The sequence below is a fragment of the Anthonomus grandis genome, chromosome 1, assembly GCF_022605725.1.
Source record: "Anthonomus grandis grandis chromosome 1, icAntGran1.3, whole genome shotgun sequence".
Classification (NCBI taxonomy): domain Eukaryota; kingdom Metazoa; phylum Arthropoda; class Insecta; order Coleoptera; family Curculionidae; genus Anthonomus; species Anthonomus grandis.
Window position 1 is genome coordinate 30,456,049 of NC_065546.1, and position 18,380 is coordinate 30,474,428.

General features: G+C 32.3%; 1 long non-coding RNA gene across 1 annotated transcript; it reads left to right on the plus strand.

Annotated features, from left to right (window-relative positions):
* Positions 1 to 355: 355 nt before the first annotated feature.
* On the plus strand, positions 356 to 6,831 carry LOC126738944 (uncharacterized). The gene is made up of 3 exons (XR_007661495.1): positions 356 to 493; positions 2,465 to 2,567; positions 6,524 to 6,831. It is a non-coding gene; the product is annotated as an uncharacterized LOC126738944 (long non-coding RNA).
* The last annotated feature ends 11,549 nt before the right edge of the window (positions 6,832 to 18,380 follow it).

Genomic DNA, 18,380 nt, shown 5'->3' on the forward strand with positions numbered 1-18,380 from the left:
GGATTAATTGAAATGCCCCGAAGAGGGAATTCTATGCACCTGACTGTAACACAGCATTCTGACATGTCTGATCTAATTTTAGCTCTGGTCTAATTTACTACTCCCTTACACGAATCTTGACCAATCCTTGACATTCCCTTTGGGATGCAATGGGAACCCCTTTTCGTTTTGTTTACCATGTCGGGCGGCTTACAGACCGTACTCCCGGGTAAACTATTTTCATTTGAATATAGCAGGCAAAGCGTTAGTCTGGAGAGGCATTTAGCTAATAGGACTTTAGTTTGCGTAATTTTGATAGTTAATTAAAGTTAAAAATTTATTTTTTATTACATTTCTAGTGGTTGCATGGTGAAAACATCTATAAATACGCGTGCATTAGATGTGCCCCGACTACAAACACACGTGCTAGAAGCCGGTAGTTATCAGGGCCTTAAAGATTTGAGCGATTTATGGAATACTGAAAAAGCTTATACTTCTCGACATATCTACAACGGTAAGAGAGCAAAATTAGATCCTCGACACTACACTGTTTTAATATACTGTCAAGCATCTGATATATCATATAAAATTCCGCCTTTTTTATAATTATTTAAGGGGCCCACATACGGTCAATATTATTGCGCAATTTTTTGGTTTGTGCAATATAATTGATCGTAGGGCATGGGCAATATTGAAATATTGCGCAATATATTGTGTGATTTTCAAAATCTTGAAAATATATTATGCAAACGCGTTATTATGTTGTGCCGTTTTTAGGCAATATTGCACAATATCCCGTCAGTTGGTCTCAATAAAGGCCCCTCTAAACGCTCAATTATATTGCACAATATTAGGGTTTGCCCAATATTATTGTGCGTCTGAAGACAATATTGTCTTAACCGCGCAAGTATTGAAAAAAGATTAAAAGTGTTTGAAATTGATTGCGCAATATTGCATCATTTGTGCGTGTAGGGAGAATATTGTACAATTATTTATACGGCACCTTGGCGAAGCGTAATGAAGACCGTGAATTTATTATTGAGTTCTTGCAACTATATCGTGAATATCCAGCTTTATATTTATTAATTAAAAGTAAAGAATACAGTGACAGAAACCTAGGAAATAATGCATATAAAGTATTAGTTGAAAAATGTAAATAAGTTGACCCAGAAGCGAACAAAGAAATTGTAAAAAAAAAGATAAACAGTTTAAGAACTAATTACAGAAAAGAACTTAAAAAGGTAAAAGCATGCTAGAGATCTGGAACTAGCACTGATGATATTTATATACCTTTTTTATGGTACTTCAAGGAATTAAATTTTTTGCAAGAGCAAGAAATCTCTGTGGAGGGATGTTCTACAATAACATTCCAAAATGAGAAGGAAGGAAATTTGGACATGGATGAGCAAAATACATCAGAGGCAAGGGTAACTGAAAGACAAAGTCCTATTACATATCAATTTTAAACAACATTGTCCTGCCAAGAGAGTTTCCCTTCGTTATTGAAGTAATCACAGAACTTTTGTCTCACATTTTTTGCAGAAATTGATGCGTTTCGTCCTCGTAAGGATTGTAGGGAATGTAACTGAGTTTGTTCTATATTAATATTTGCACTGTTATCGGAATTATTGCTTTTTGACATATCTGTATTCTTGCATTTCATTTTGCGTCTCAGAAAGTTGTGAAGATAGCAGCAAGCTAAAATTATTCTTTGTACTTTTTCAGGTGATAAATTAATTGTCGTCAAAAGTAATCTAAAACACGACACTAATATACCAAATGTGTTTTCCACAATTCGTCGGGTACGAGATAACCTATAATTAAATACTCTTTCTTCTCGTGTTAAATGTCTTTGTGGAAAAGGCTTCATAAAATTATCTTTTAGTGCAAATGCCTCATCTCCCACAAAATCAAATGACAATTGATAATTACTGTTGGGTAATATTCTTGGAGGAGTGAGATTTAATTCTTCGTTCTCCAGCAACTGTCCAAATTTAGTATTTGCAAGCACGGCTCCATCTGACATGCGTTCATTAGCTCCAATATCGACCATAATAAATTCATAATTTGAATCTAGAATGCCCATTAATACAATACTAAAAAATTATTTATATTTGTAGCATAATTTGAATCTAGAATGCTTATTAATACAATACTAAAAAATTGTTTATATTTGTAGTATTCAGACCCAGATCCTTTTGGCTTTTGTATGGCAATATGCTTGCCGTCTATAGCGCCAACGCAATGTGGAAAATTCCATCTGTTTTCAAATCCTTTGGCAACTGTAACCCATTCTTCAGAATTTTTTGGAATCTAAAATTATAGAAATAATCATATTAGTAAAATTGCATTTAATTTGAAGGAGCTGTAGCTGTAGCATAAAGCAACAAAAGTATTTAATTGTTATCTGTGAAACTAGCAGACTGTTTTTTCGCCCTCTACTTTGAATTATTTTAGTTTATAAAAATGTTGTATTTTGTTTTAGGAGGAAGATGTAAATATTAACCAGAGGCCAAAAACAGCTATAGAGCGACCGCCAGCAAAAAGACAATCGATGGCCTCTCAAAAACATTTACTAAATTTGACATGTGAGTATTTACAACGCTCAGATAAAGATGAAAACATCGGAATAACATGGGGGAATGAATTAAAAAGATGAATTCGGAGCAACCAGTTTATGCAAAAAAAGCGATCAACGATATTTTGTATGAAGGAACAGTTAGGTTTATTTTTTACTTTACATTATAACTCCGTAAAAATCAATGAACCTTTAAATACATCAGCAGCTTTTCAACACCAACCTCAGTAGCTAGAAAGGTCTAATTGGTCATTTGTAACTACTATACCACTCTTGTCACCGCTGTCACCGCAACCGACATTTCCACAAGGGCAAGCAAAGCAGTTTTCAAGTTTAACTGAGTGTTGCTACATATTTTTCAAATTACTCAGCCAAAGTAAGAATGTATTACCATTAATTATTAAGAATACCTTTGTTTACATTTTTCTGATAACATAAAAAATATTTGCTTACCTGAATGTATTTTTGCAATTTTGTTATTATAGCTTCATATGTTTCCAAAATAATTCCACTGATGGTTTGTAGTGCTATCGCAGAGCTAAATTTTAAGTCTTCAAGACTTCGTCCTGTTGCTAAAAATCGCACTGTTGTTGTAAACCGTTCTGTAGGTGAGATAGCACTCCTCATCACCGTATTTTGTTTTAAAATTAGTGGTGATAATTTCCAGCAACTCATTGAATGAGGCGTTATTCATACGTAAATAATTTTGGTAATCATTCGGTTCACTCAACTTTACATCGCACAGTAAATTCTCGCTTGTAAATTCACTTCGTTTAAGATACCAATCTTTAGACCAACGCCGCCGTTTTGGTTCTTTCATAGAAGAACAATATAAAACTATTGCCAAATAGGCTTTCCGTTTTTTAGACATAATTCAAATGCTCTTCGTGCTTTCTGATTGTATACTAACCAGACGTGGTCATTGCACAAAAATATTTTACAGTCTAGGTTAAAAAATATTGATCAATACAATATTGCCCAGTATAAATCGTTGAGTATGCACTTATCTTAAGTATACAGCATACAACTGATGTAGCATAGCCCAAAAAGTGCCAATTGACTTTTGACAAACAAGAACACCACTTCACGTTCACACCTACTCTACAGGGTTACAGGTACTTTTAAGTAATAATTGATGATTATTCTCATTTCCTAATAGTAAAATTACTAAAATCTAAAGATGAAACTAGTAATAACAATATTGATTTTAAAAAATTAATAAAAACAAACATGGGTGTAAAACACTAAAAATAAGATCTGATAATATTGGTGAATTTTCGTCAAGATATTTTCAGGACTTTTGCAGGGACAAAGGTATAAAAATTGAATATACATCCCCATATAGCCCAAATAGAATGGGAAATTCTAATTTCTAACGACTTTTTCGACTAATTTCTCAGATATCAATTTACCAAAAGAGTTATGGGGAGAAGCGATTTTATGTTCAGCATATGAGTTAAATAGGTCTCTAACAATGGCAAATAATGGTAAAACTCCTTCAGAATTATGGTATGGTAAAACTGACTTATATAAATTAAGAGCGTTTGGAAGCCATGCATGGTCAGTTATTTTACCAAGAAAGAATAAACTTGAGGGCTGAATTAAACATTATGGTAGGATATAATAAAATGGGGTTTCGTTTATTGGATATAAGAAATAAAAGAGAAATATTTTCTAGAGATGTAGTGTTTGACTTACATTATAATATTGAATTTACTTAAAAGCAACTATATTAAGACCAGTTTAGGAAAACCTCATATTTCTATAGAAAAGGATCCAGAAAATGTGGAAAATACTTAAGAAGACAAATATGACAGTGAAGAGAATGCCGAAATAGAGGCGAAAAAGAATGAAGGAATAGAAGAGCAAAATGAGTAAGTAGATGAAGAAAATAAATATAAATCCACCTATATTTTTAAATGAATATGAACTTTATTTAGCATATTGTTTATTTACACGTCAAAATGATCCAGAAACTTACGACGAAGCTGTAAAAAGTGATTTATAGAAAGGAGCTATAAAAAAGAGTTTGGTAAAAAGATTTACCTTGTGGAAAGAAACCAGATAGGTACTCCGCACTAAGGATGACGACACAAAGAAGGCTAGAATAGTAGCGAAAGGGTTTCAGGTTCAGGAGGAGAATTACTTAGAGCCGGTATATGCACCCGTGGCAAGATTACCCACTAGAAGACTAATGCTTTCTAGGGCTTTGCAACTTGATTGAACTATAAGACAGTTAGACATCCCGACTGCTTTTTTTAATGGAAAATTAGAAAATGATATTTATATTTATCCACCAGAAGGTTTAAAAACTAAATCTGCTATACTTAAATTAAATCGGGCCTTATACGGTCTAATGGAGTCGCCAAAAGTGTGGAATGAAACTTTTAATAACTTTGCTAAAAAACAACTTTGTACGATCTAAACATAACTGTTGCTTGTATTGTGGTAAAAATAGCTATATGATAATATACGTGGATGACATATTATTAATTGGAGGCCACAAAGAAGCTGAAGAACTTAGTTTATTATTGAGGGATGAATTGTCAGCAAAAGATCTTGGAGAAATAAGTAAATTTTTAGGTATGCAAGTTACAACAGAAGAAGATATGCTGAAAATAAATCAGGAAAGATCAATTGACACCATTTCAAGGAACTTCAGTATGAAACAATCAAACCCAAAGGGAACATCAATGGAAAAGGGTTTTCAGTACGTGGAAGCTAGTGATATAAATAAAGTTCCATATAAACAGTTGATAGGGAGATTAATGTATTTGTCTACAAGGACGAGACCAGATATATCATTTCCTGTTTCCTATCTTAGTAGATTTTTAGACAAACCAACAACTGAAACTTGGAACGCAGGAAAACGAGTACTTCGGTATTTATAGGGCACAAAAGGTTTAGGACTTATCTATACAAAATTTCAGAATCAAGAAAATACTCTAAATGCATATTTTGCATCGGATTGGGCTTCAAATAAATTGTACAGAAAGAGTATAGGTGGTTGCGCTATTTTACATGGCGTTAATCCCATAGCATGGTTCTCTAAAAAGCAAGAATGTGTTGCTCTTTCTACTGCGGAGGCAGAATACGTTGCTGCAAGTTTATGTGCTTAAGATTTAATTAACCTAAAGGGAATTATGAGGGACTTACATTTAAATGTTATTACTAACTTTTTATGCGATAATAAGAATTCTAATGTCAAAAAGTCATGAAAATTCAAAACGGGCCATACATATAAATATAAAAGCACATTACTTGAAGGACCTTGTAAGTTATAAAGAGATATCCATTGAATATGTTTTAACTATTGAAAACCTAGCTGACATTTTGACTAAACCTCTAGAAAAAAAAGTACTTAACTTAAATATACAACGTACAACCAATGTAGCATAGCCCAAAAAGTGACAATTGACTTTTGACAAACAAGAACATCGCGTTTTTTGGTTAGAATTTTTTTAGTAATTTTCCTGATTTTTATAGTAAATGTGTTTAATTTATAGCTAGCTTTTTTAATCTTCTGACTATTCCGCAGTTAAGTTGGTTCCAGAATTTTCAATATATTATTAGCAAGCGCTTGCCCGAATCTTGTATAACTGATGACACCACCGTCTGATATTCGCCCATTTACTCCTGTATATCAACCATCATAAACTTATAGTTTGCGTTTGCTACTGACATGATCACAATGCTGAAAATTTTTTTATAATTAAAGTAAAGTGATTCCGAATTGACGGGTTTTTTTATTGCAACATGCTTGCCATTGATTGCATCCAGGCAATTGGGGAAATTCCACTAATCATAGAAATGTCGTGCAATCTGTTTCTATTCTTGATTTGTGGTTGGTACCTTCAACAAAGATAAAAAATAGAATTATTCTTTTAATATACATGTATTTGAAATATTTTTTTTTTAAATTCTAAACAATTTAAAAAGCAAAGATACTTTACTTTTTTTTTTCAGATGAATAATGAACCTCGCCAAAAGAATAGGAAACGTAAAGCTCTACATCTCACTGATGAATTGGTGCAATTGGCTTCCAAAGGCTTTCAACAACCATGAGATGACACCGACAAAATTGCTGTAGCTTGGGCAGTCGAGTTGCGAAAAATCAATCCCCAACAACAGTTGCTTGCGAAGAAAGTGATCAATGATATTTTATTTGAGGGACAACTGGGGACCCTACATCGTAATTCTCTCTTCAATTCCTCTTAATACTTCTTCATTCCGTCAGTACGTATCAAAAGATCCTACATCTTTGTTTTACCCAATCAATGTTTGACAATATTTTGTAGATTAAATAAAATGATTTCACAAACATACAGTACTTACCTTAATATACCTATTCCTTGAGGCACTTGATCAGAGCAGTGTACGTTTCCATAACAATATGGCCTATTGACTGAGGTGAAACATCAGTTAAGAACTTCAGGTCTTCAAAACTATTCCCGGTTGCGATATCATAGGGTTATGGACAACGGTTGACTTGCAGGAATTGCATCGCGCATGATAGTATTTCTTTTACCGATTTCAAAAGTAACCAAAGCGAGAAGTTCATTATTAAATAATTTTCCGTCCATTGGTAAAAAGTTGCGGAAATCATTTGGTTTAATTATTCTTTGTTCATTGAGTATTTTTTCGTGTGTATAATTCTCCCGATCAATAAACTGCGATCCCTTTTTCTTTTCTTTTTTTTGTACTTGCCACCACAGCAATCATCACGCAACACAATTCACTTTCACATAACACGTTGACTTCGTGAAATTCTGGCGAAGACTGTTTGCAGTATTTGCACAATATGGTTGTACTTTTGTGCTTGCAATTGCGCAAGTTTCTGCACAACCTTCAATATGGCCTCCATACGGTACAATTTTTTGCACAGACCAAAATATTGTGCAGCTTACATTGCACAATAATATTAAGTGTGAACTTTCTTTTGAATTTTGCTGAAAAACTAACTTTTATTAATAAAATTTTGCAAAAAATTTATCTCTGCATTCACTTCAAACACATTTTACTATGTAGATGTTTAAAGGTTTTTATTATTCAGTAAAACAAATTGCATGTTGTAATCCATTACCCATTATTATTATTTTAATTACATTTTTTTTCGAATAATGTTTTCTTAAACCTTCGAAACTTTTAGTAACATTTCATACATAAAGTTATACCTTTAGATAAAATGTTATTCATCTATAAATATCGTAATATATAACCCATGTACAGACAAGAAAGAACTTTATATTATTTGAAAAAAAGTCTAACAAAAAAATTATTAATATCGTGAGTAAACAGCTTTTAAGTTTTTAGTACAGTATTTTGGTTTCAAAATTAAATTTAGATTGCGCATATTGCGATGAGGAAATAGAGGCATGTCTGGTGGAGTATAGTTTAAAAATGGAAATGTCTACACCAGATTTATGCAAAGTATTCTTAATTCATCTATTAATGGTATCTTTAGACGCGTGTTTATGTAGTTATTTAAATGTCAAAAATAAAAAATCTAAATTGTCATTTCAAATGTTCTTTGTTATATCAATATATTTCAAAACAAGAGAAGCTACACATAATTTAAGTTGTCACTAAAACAAGGAAATCCTCAATCCTCTTTTAAATAATATCCTCAAATAAATCCTAATATTATTAACTTAATAACTCCTTAATTGTTGGTATTTGGAGTTTGTTTTGACACATTGTTCGCTTGTCAGGCGATTTTGGATTATCAATTGCCACCTTGAAGGTCGAAAGATTTAGAATCGTTGCGATGTGGATTTTTACCAAGAATGTTCAAAAAATCTGCAGATATACTGCGTCTGTTGATATCTGAGAAGTGTGTTCATCAATGTTCTCGTTATTTATGAAGTAGAAGTCAGGTAGAGGAGTTGTAGCTCACTGGATACAACCTTTACCAGCGACATTTTTTTAATTGTTCTTAGTATAAGAGAATATGAAGGAAATGCGTAAAACTTGATGTTACCCCATAACGTAGTAAACGCATCAATTATTTCTGCGCCTGAGTCAACTTACCATAATGCCTGACACCTACATTTAGTGTTATACTAGGAAGCAAAAGATCTTTATGTGGCGTCCCAAATTTTTTAGCAATGGTTTTAATATCATATTAGGCAAGTATCCATTCCGTTTTAGGTTTTAAGATATGAGATTCTTAGTCTGCTTTCTAGTTTTCTTGAGATGAAATATAAGAGGCATAAGTCCCGCTTTTCACATCAATGCCAAATTATCCTTGATAATTCACTTAAATTTGTATATTTGATGCTACATTCTATTGATGTAACTGATTGCTAACTTATTATTGCCAAAATATTGCAATGTTTTTGTATAAAATTTGTAAATATTGCAATTGTTTGTAAAATGTCTCTTCCTCAAAAATAATGCTTTTAATTCTAAGAGGTTATATAAGAAGAATATGGTTCGTTGCTTCGTTGACCCTGAGCACAGGTACTATAGCCACTTTTAGAGAAATATGTAAATATTTCTAGGGCACAAATATCTTGTTCAATATTATTATATATGGTGTCAATGTTTTTTAACCACTAGGAAATATAGGACATGTCCTTAAGAATGGTCATGGTATCTTTAAAATATTGATTATTATTTTTGAAGCTTTTGCATTTTTCTCTTTCTAATCATTTTGTCTATAGCCAACCGTATTTTACGGTAGGACATAATGAAATCGATGGCCCAATCACGTTCAATTTTTTTTTTAATTTGAATTATTTTGCCAGGCTTTATTTGTCATTTTCCTTTTTTCTTAACTACATCCAATATCACTGTATTTGTAATCCAAGTAAAACCTAAAAATTTGCATATTTAAGTAGGATTAAGATTGCTTTTTACATTTTCAATGATAAAGCTCAAAGATTTTAAATTTAAAACTACAAATTTTACATTCTTTAGACATTCCTGGAATGAACGTGTCATTATTCAAAAACCATCCATATAATTAACACATATAGGCTCCTATTTCTAAAATATTGTAGAACTGATTTTTAAATTTTTGTAAAAACATATGGCGCAGATGCTAAACCAAAGCAAAGACATGTAAATTCATACAGGCAAACATTTTTTGGAATTTTGAATTGGTATAGAATAGTAAGCATCTTTGAAGTCGATGGTTGCCCCAAACCAGTCATTGTAAATTAATCTTCGTTCAGTTCTGATTTCTTTCGATTTAAAGTGAGGTGCTATTACAAACTCGTTAATATCTCGGATATACAATATCTCTATAGCAGGAACTGTTACATTGATACTTCCTTTAACAATGCTATTTTATAGCCTTTAACATATTGCAAGGCAAAACGATTATTCCTAATACATCGCCAGTTTTCTAAAAGCAGTTTGAGACCACCTGTCTGTTGTAAATCATCCAAGTTGCCCTCTAATATCAGCGCTGATGATGTTCTCTCGATGACCCCGTGGCAGTTTGTTTCGCTTCCCTGGTAGATCGAATGGGGGGTAAGAATTTAAAACCGGTTTTTTAATTCTGCGTATATTAACAATGGTACCAGGTGACGTTGCTACGTTTCGTCTGATAGCGTCGCGCCCCCACTTCTCTGGTTTCGAGGATTATGTTGGGTAAACCTTTTTATAGTAAAGGCTTTTAAATGTTTACTCATAGATTCTATGGATCTGGCTGCTTTGATTTTGTCAGCCAAATTTTCTTCAAATAAAAATTCCTTTGTACTTTCTACATGCTCCAAGACGATCTTTATGTTATAAATTGACAAATGGCTGAATAGTTTCGTAAAAAGTGTTTGACAACACTTGGGCCGAATCTCATAGACGGTCAGCTCTTTTACTATTGCTATTTTGATATTTTAAGTATTAATAGGCTCTCCAAGATATTATACTAAGGACAATAGAGTTCATGCAATCTGTCTTTGGAAATTTACTAGGCTCATATATTTATTTTTATGTGCTATAGACTAATATACTGCTATATAATATTGGCAACCTCGGGATTTCTATCGGGAGGGCTAAATTGCACATTGGAGAGTTCTTGGTATTTGCTCAGTTTATTTTGATACATTGTTTTTCAGGCCTTTCCGGATTATTAATTGCCACCGTTAAGCAATTTCCAAAAAAAGGTCGAAAGATTTAAAATCTTCGCTATGTGGATTTTTACCAAAAATGTTTAAAAGAAATCTAAAGGTATCTGAGAAGTGTTTTCATTAATGTTCTTGTTATTTATGAAGTAAAAGTTAGGTAAAGGAGTTGTAACTCACTGGATACAACCCTTTCCAGCGACATTTGCCGATGCACGCAGGTTTCGGTCTCTGCCGCCACTTCTGACAGAATGTGACGCACATAAGTCTTCTTCATATGAGGACAAAGATGAAATAATTCTACGCCTTCGGTTACCAATACCAGAATTATTTTTACACCTGGTCAAAGAGCAATTTTCGGAGGAGCTTAAACGACTGTTTGATTGTTTACCGGAATGAAATCGAGATCGCTGCTATTGTTCCTTACCTTTTTCTAATAATAAATAAATAATTTATATACTTTAATAACTTACATGCAAGGTGTTAATAAATCCATTTCCTTAGAATTAACAGCACTTGAACTTGGGTCTGAGGATCTCTTTCTTTTTGCCATCACGAACAACCCAAAAAGCGATATAGTCCAAATAATTATCAAGCCCTAACCCGGAACGGTGGCGATGATAAAATTTTACCGATAGAGAAAACGTCTTAACGCATTAAGCACAAGAATCTAAATGAGTGACCGTGAAATGGCTGCACCACCCAGTGCAAGGTGGCTCCTTTTTACGTCTTTAAAATCTTGTGCGTATTAAGTACCAGATCCGGACTACATAGTAAAATGACTTTGAGGTGGATGCAGATAATAATCGATTTTATTTGGAATTCTATATATGTGAGAATTATATTACTCCTCATTCATTCATGCCCAATTCAAGGGAGTTTTAAACTAATCTAGAATGTCATACTTTCGGTCTTAATACAAGACAGGGTAGAGTGGTCTTCATAACAAGTGACCCCACCAGAGGTGTAAGTGTAAATTTGGCTCAAAATTTACCATCGACTTCTAGGCAAAAAGCTTTAATTTCTTGCATGGAAAACACTCAAGGTTCACTCCAACCTGATAAAAACATTGAAGCTTGTGTATAATTTACGCTCTAGAAAAAAACATAAAGATTCTTAATCGGCGGAGCTTTCAGCTAATTATGATGTGGAAATTCCTAAAATGTTAAGTCCCAAAATTACTGTGGTTGGTGTACGTGAGGAGTATCTTAGGGAGGAAAATAACTTTGTACAAAGGATAAAGAGTCAGAATAGTCTTAAAAATGTACAGAATTTGGAGATAAAGTTAATAAAAAAATATAAGTCGAGTAAGTAATTCTACAAAATATAATGTGGTAGTGGAAGTTTCTCCAGAAGTTTTTAAAATGCTTATAATGTGCAAAAGAGTGTTTTTAGATTTTAGACTCGTGCTTGGTGTATGAACATATAGGATTACTCAGATGTTATAAATGTTGGAAGTTTGGACATAAAGCTGCAGTGTGTCGCCGAGAAGATGTTTTGTGCCCATTGTGTAACCGAAGCCATAAAAGTGATGAATGCAAGTCCGAACATAAGGAATGTACAAACTGTAAATATGCATATGAAGTTTTAAAAATCAAAGATATCAAATTTGATCATATCGTGTTTGACAAACAGTGTTTATCCTACCAAAAGGCCATAGAAAGATAAAAATCAAAAACGCATTATTAGCAATTAAGCAATAAAAATGTTAACATTCAAAAAATATCAGATATTTTAATTTTACACGTTAATATACAAGGTCTTACAACACACTTTGATGAATTCTGTCAATTTATGGAAGACAAAAAACCTATGGTATGTTGTTTAAGTGAAACGCATTTGACATCTGACATCGAAGAAAATGAGTTTTTTATTGAAGGGTATACTGCAGTAAACTGTTTATCTAATAGTAGACATACCGGTGGGGTTGTTACTTATGTGAGCAATTGTGTGCCTTTTTCAATTGTTCTTAACGATTCTCAAGACTACAATTTTTGGTCCCTGGTTGTAAAACTAAAAATTTCGCAGGACAATATTATGATTGGTGCATGCTATAGATCTCCAAATGCAGACCCAGCTCCCTTTTTCCAGTATTTAGAAGATAGCTTAGGTGATGTGATGTTTCATAGACAGCGAACCATTTTTTTAGGAAATTTTAATATATGCTGGTTAAAAACTACTAGTGACACAAGAAAAATAAAGAACATCATTCAGAGTTCAGGATTTAAACAAGTGGTAACAAAGGAGACTAGATTAACAAAAACTTCTTCTTCTCTTATTGATTACATAATAACCAATAATTTTAATCTGCAAGAAGTTCAAAGGGATTTTCAAAGCATAAGTGACCATGAAATAATTGGGGGAAATATACAATTACAGAAACCGCCAGAAGAAAAATCGCTTTTCTACTGCAGAAATCTGAGTGACGAGAATATTGCTAATATAGCTGAGGAACTAATAGGAAAAACATGGAATTACACCTCTGTAAATGTAGATGTTATTTATTCGGATTTTATCACTAACATTCAGACAGCCTTAGATAAACTTGTACCAAAAATGAAAATTAATCCTAAAAAAACGTGGATAAATCAAGATGTAAAACAGTTACAGGAAAAAAGAGACAAGGCCTATAAAATATTCTCTATTACAAAACAGGAAGCAGATTGGGAAAACTTTAAGAAATATAGAAATGAGGTTGTATCTGTGATAAGAAAAAATAAAAAACGGTACTACGAACAAAATATTGACAACTGCAAAGGGAACAGTAAAAAAATGTGGAGAGTTTTAAAGGACTTAGTCGGAACAAAAAAGCAGGGCAGTGAGCGGTTTACTGAGCTAAATTTTGAAAATTACAACGGCTTATTAGAGGAAAACTTTAACAACTTTTTTTTGGACTCTTTGAATGAAGTTTCTAAAAGTATAGAGGATAGAGACTGGGAAGCGCCAGACCTAAATATTAAATCAAAACTCTCTCAATTTAAAACAATTAATATTTCACAGTTTCACAAAGGCTCAAGTGATGATTGTTTAAATGTTAAATTGGTAAAACAACTCTTTGACGTGATTGGATATCCTCTACTATATTTAATTAACACTTGAATAGTCACTGGGAAGGTACCTTATGACCTAAAAACTAGCGTTGTAATTCCAATCCCCAAAGTGAATAAACCAACTGTTCCTTCGGAGGTTAGACCTGTAAATCTTTTACCAACTGTAGATAAGATCTTAGAGACTATAATTTGTAATCAATTGAGGGATTATTTTGAGAAAAATCATTTGTTATTTGAGGGACAATCAGGATTCAGAAGTCAACATTCCTGCGAATCTGCAATCCAGTATGTATGTACAAATTGGAGAGAGAAAATGAACAATGGTGAAATAGTTCTTGGTGTATTCGTAGATCTTAAGCGTGCGTTCGAAACCATTGATCATAGAATTCTTTTAAAGAAAATGAGGCTTTATGGTATTGATGATTATGCTCTAAGTTGGATTGATAATTATCTAAAGGACAGGTTTCAAAGGACAAAAATAGGACATAGGGTATCTCAAAAAAAGGAAAGTGTACTGGGTGTACCCCAAGGAAGTGTTTTGGGGCCCTTATTATTTATTCTTTATATAAATGACCTGAATAGGATATTAAATAGATGTTTTATACACTTATTTGCAGACGATACCCTCATATCCGTCTCTGGAGAAGATTATTTAGAAATTGTAAATATATTTAATAGTGAGCTTAATGTGTTGTATGATTGGTTATGTAAAAATAGATTAAAACTGAATTCTTTAAAGACTAAATGTATGGTAGTAGGATCAGTAACAAAATGTAAATATTTTTTCGATTTAGGATTGTCTTTGTTCATAAATGGTTCACCTATAGAGTTTGTAACTGAAATTAAATATTTAGGTGGGGTATTTAGGTCATGTAAATTATTTATGTAAGAAAATAGGAAAAAAAGTAGGGTTTTTTAATAGAATATCGTATGTTGTTTCTAAATGGTCAAAAATGTTAATTTTTGACCAAATATAATTTTATTTATTTATTTATTTATTATTTATTTATTTATTTATTTTTACAAAACTATAATTTTACCTCACTTCACGTATTGTAGTTCATTATTGATTTCTTGCAACAAAGAAGAGATACAAAAATTACAAATACAGCAAAATAAAATAATGCGTGTATTATTGAATTGTAGCAAATATGTGCCGACTAAAGACATGTTAAATTCTTTAAATTGGTTAAATGTTGAGCAAAACATAAAAAAGGCAAATCTTTCTATTGTATATAAAATTGAAAATAACTTATTGCCAGGGTATCTGTTTATTTAAAAAGAAGAGTACAATTCCATAACTATAACATTAGATTTAAGCAAAACTTTAACATTAGGCAGGTAACGACATCCGCGTTACAAAAAACTTTGTTTTACGAGGGACTGTGCATGTTTAATAAGTTGCCTGAGGAGGTAAACAATGCACCAAGTGTACATATGTTTAATAGGGGACTATTTGTTTATTTACGCAATCAAAATTGATTTTTTGTTTTCTGTTAAGTAGATATAAGTAGCCAAGTGCTAAATAAAAAGATTATTTATTTATTTATTTATTTATTTAATGTAAAGCTTTAATTTTCTGCTTATTTTAATTTTAAATGATACATGTTTTCCTTTCAGGAATTATTTTTTAAGTAAGTTTTTGTTTGAGGATTTAGGTAAATCTTTTTAAAATAACAATAGCGTTGTATGTATATTGAAACTTAGGAACTTAGTAATCTTTTTCTCTGTAAATATATTTTTCTTAATGTGAAGGATATCATAAAGGCAGTATATTATTCACCGATTTTTATAGGTTGTTGTACACCTACTACCTTACTACCTACTACTCACCTTACTACTTAACTAGCGAAACTAGTTTTATAAAGGTTGCAAGACTAATTAAACACCATATCTTATTGAAATGCAAAATTTTTATAATGTGGATTTAAACCCCTATATAATGTCTTAAGAATCAAAAAAGAACCAAGTTTATACAAAAGTTCATTCTTAGGAGATCCTTTAATACGTTACAAAACCGATATACAGTGTGGCTCCTATTAATTGTCCCCCCTTTTATATTTTGAATGTGTTTATATAAAAATTTGAAATTCGGCACACATCGTTAGCAACCTAAATACTACTTTTTTGTCCTTAGTTTGTACAGTTTCTTTTTGTTTTTTGATATGGACATTTTGTTATTATTGTCAACAAACTCTTTAGATTCTCCGCGTGTCATACTTTTGTCACTTTTAAAGCAACAGCCTTTCAGGAAGTTTGACATAATAATACCGATATCATCAATATGTATTTCAGCTAATTTGTGTAATAGCGGAACAGTAGTAAAATATCTGTAAAAAATTACAGAGCTTTCTTGAGGTAGTGTTTCGACCAACCATAAAACAACTTATTTATTTATTTATTTAAGTACAAGGCTCTCCTACAGATAGACTAAGCAATCCAATAACAGGAAAGCACAAAATATCTTATGAATTTAAATACAAGTAAGCGCTTTGCCAAACATTTAATAGTATCTCTTATAAACAATAAAGAAGTAATATACAATAGGAAAAATAGGACAATATTTATCGTTCCTTGCGAAATTAGGTAGAATTTCTAGAAGTATCGCTTAAATGAAGCCATACTGGAGAAAAATATATCATTATTTAAATTAGTTTCTTGAAAATTATTAAAGCTACGGGCACATCTAAACAATGGAGAGTTAGACAAATAGTTTGAAAAATATCTTGAGATGCTAAAGGTCGACCTATTACGTAAGATATAAGGATTAACGTTGATATGTAAATTTTTCAGGCAGAGAGGGCAGTCTATTAGATTATTAATAATTTTATAAAACAAAATTGTTTCTACGAATCTCTAAGGGCTTCATACCAAAATTTTAAGTTATCATAGTAAGTGAAAAAATGTCTTTGTCTATTAATGCGGAAATTTACTATATTTACAAACTTGCGTTGTACCCTTTCAATCTGGTCAATATATTTGTGATACATCGGATTCCAAGCCACTGTTGCATATTCTATAGTAGGTTTAACGAATGCATTTTATAATAATATTAATGATGATTGATTACTAAAACCCTTTAAACCGTAAATCGAGATATAAAACCGAGATTTTTTAGAGCTTTCTAGACAATGTTTTCTATATGAACATCAAGAGCAGTCTGGAATCCAACGTGACACCCAAATCCTTAATAAATTCTACATACTTTAAGATACTCCGAGATAGACATCACATTTGTTTTGTGTCTGAGATGGTTTTCTGCTAAAAAGTATAGAATGACATTTTTCTGGATTAATAAATAATTTATTTAAGGTACAGTACCTTTCAAAATTTGATACCTTCTTAATTGTTGTAAAGATTTTTAGGTGATCTACATATGCAAGATATTTACAGATAGAGAAACGTTGACCAATATCATTTAAAAAGATTGAGAACAAAATCGGTCCCAAATGAGAACCTTGCGGTACTCCTGTTAGTTACGGTTGTACAAGAAGACTTTACTCCATTTATGACAACGTACTGAGAGCGATTCGTAAGATAAGCTTTAATGAGTTTGAGTAAGGCCCCGTGCACACCGAAATTTTCCAACTTCACGAAAAGTGTAGGATGCTGTACCTTATCAAAAGCCTTGGAAAAGTTGGTGTACACAGCACAAGTTTCCAGACCCCTATCCATACTTTCGTTTATACTCTGTATAAATGGTATTAAGTTGGTTATTACCGATCTTTTTTGGAAAAAGCCGTGCTGATTAACATCAATAGCTGCTTTGTCCTTAAAGAATAATTGTTTTAACAGGAAAGATTCAAATAGTTTACCAAAGTGGCTAAGTAGGGAAATAGGCCTGTACTTAATAATAACTTTAATAATTTAAGGGCCTAATCCTAAATCTCTGCTCCGTAGCTTAGTTGTCAACTCTTGATAGATTTTAAAATCAAGAAATGTTCCAGTATTAGTAGTTGCAACAAAGTTTTTCAGTTCCACTATGCGCGGCTTACTTTTGTTTACGTATTGTCGTACAGGAAAGCGGCCAAGGAAAAGGATCATCTGCTCCTCGATTGAACAAGGCTTATTTGTTATTGATATCTGACGGCATCGATCCTTAATTAAATCAATCATAGGTTGCACCTTTCATAATTTGTTAGCTTTACTTTCTTATTCTGAAACACTAAAATAGTCAAGAATATGGAAGTTTACTTGAAGCAAGTCAAATTTATCTCTAAGCATAGCAAGTGACGACAGGAACTTAGCATTCTAGTACCTATGTATCCGTGGTTATTTAATGACTCCCATGATAACATGCATTCCAAAAAACTTGTTAATGTCTTCTAAAGAAACCCGTAAAACTTTACCAGTCCTTTGAAGATAGTATCGCGTTGAAGATACTATCTGATTTCGACTGAGAAAAGTCGTCATTCAAATATCTTTCGAAATATTTTCGTAGAGTTACTATTTAAATTTCAGTGTCTCGCAATTTATCAATGATAGGGCTGCGCTTTGATTGAAAGAACCCTTTACGCCAACAAAATTTTTGAAAATGGGAAAGTGGTAAAATATCGTCTTCATCCAAACTTTCACTTTCGCACTCCGATATATTTTCATATCTCCATCAACATCAATGACCGGATCAGTTTCACTAGCCTGAATATCATCGCCCAACGGCTAGTCATCTCCGTCAATTTCTACATCTGAGTCTAGGTCATTAGG